Source organism: Cetorhinus maximus, chromosome 16, assembly GCF_964194155.1.
Source record: "Cetorhinus maximus chromosome 16, sCetMax3.hap1.1, whole genome shotgun sequence".
NCBI lineage: Eukaryota > Metazoa > Chordata > Chondrichthyes > Lamniformes > Cetorhinidae > Cetorhinus > Cetorhinus maximus.
This window is the reverse complement of record NC_135894.1, coordinates 28,599,060-28,600,539: the sequence shown is the minus strand read 5'-3', so window position 1 is coordinate 28,600,539 and position 1,480 is coordinate 28,599,060. Positions and strand designations below refer to the sequence as shown.

General features: G+C 45.2%; 1 non-coding gene across 1 annotated transcript; it reads left to right on the top strand.

Moving 5' to 3' along the window:
- The first annotated feature begins 227 nt into the window (after positions 1-227).
- Positions 228-300, top strand: trnar-ccu (transfer RNA arginine (anticodon CCU)). Its single transcript has one exon. It is a non-coding gene; the product is annotated as a tRNA-Arg (tRNA).
- Positions 301-1,480: the final 1,180 nt, after the last annotated feature.

Below are 1,480 nucleotides of genomic sequence, written 5' to 3'. Positions count from 1 at the left end.
AGGTTCAACTGGACCAATTGTCAATGTACAAGAGACAATCACATCCTGTTACATCATTGTTGGGAGATTTGGAATTGATAGAATTTGGTTGTGAATGAAAAGAAAGAGCTGGGCCACAAAATACCTTCAGATTTGTCAGGGACTCTCAACAGGAACTGACCTTCTGTCCCATCATGACTCTAGAGACAGACGGATAATCCAATAGCTGCAGCATTGACACCTATACAGCCTCAGTGGCCTAATGGATAAGGCACTGGCCTCCTAAGCCAGGAATTGTGGGTTCGAGTCCCATCTGGGGTGAGGAGGTTTTTGGCCCAGAAACAAACATCAATGAAGCTTTTATCAACACTGGCAGATTGATTTCCTTTCAATTTATCATCCAATCTTGGCCGTTCCTGTACAGCACCCTTCTCTGTCACTTGTTTCTCATTGGTACAATCCAGTGCAATGTTTCTACTAAATTGTTAGCCACCCAACATTCAGGAGTTAAAAGCAAAAATACCTGGAAAAACTCAGCAGGTCTGACAGCATCTGCGGAGGGGAATACAGTTAATGTTTCAAGTCCGTATGATTCTTCATCAGAACTAAGGAAATGGGGAAATGTTAGCTGATAGAGGGGGTGGGGGGGCAGTGGGACAGGTAGAGCTGAATAGGGGGCCAGTGGTAGGTGGAGGCAAAGAAGTATGTCAGAGACAAAGGGGTGTTGACGGTGGTGATATTATCTAAGGAAGGACAAGCTAGTGGCAGATGGCCCAGGTGGGGGGAAGGGATTGAAATGGGCTAAAAGGTGGAGATAAAACAATAGATCGAAATAAATTTAAAAATAGGGAAAAGAAAGATATTTTTAGAAAATTATAAATTATTGGAAAAAGGGGGATCAGAAAGGGGGTGGGGATGGAGGAGAGAGTTCATGATCTGAAATTGTTGAACTCAATATTAAGTCCGGAAGGCTGTAAAGTGCCTAGTCGGAAGCTGAGGTGCTGTTCCTCCAGTTTGCGTTGAGCTTCACTGGAACAATGCAGCAGGCCAAGGACGGATGTGTGGGCTTGAGAGCAGGGTGGAGTGTTGAAATGGCAAGCGACAGGGAGGTCTGGGTCATGCTTGCGGACAGACCGAAGGTGTTTGGTCTCTCCAATGTAGAGGAAACCACATTGGGAGCAATGAATGCAGTAGACTAAATTGAGGGAAGTGCAAGTGAAATGCTGCTTCACTTGAAAGGAGTGTTTGGGCCCTTGGACGGTGAGGGAGTAATTTCACCTGCACTTCCCCCCTTTTGTTCCTGTCTTCAGCTCACCCAAAACCCCAGGCACAGTTGTTAATTCGAAATGTCGACACCCAATTACAATACACACACCATTCATGTTACCAGATTCAGGGATGAAATACACACACATTCTTCCTCCAAGCTGGAACAGACAAGGTTGAAATGCTACCTGGCACTTCTCCTTATATCCTTTTAAGATCCTGACTCTCTGATTGG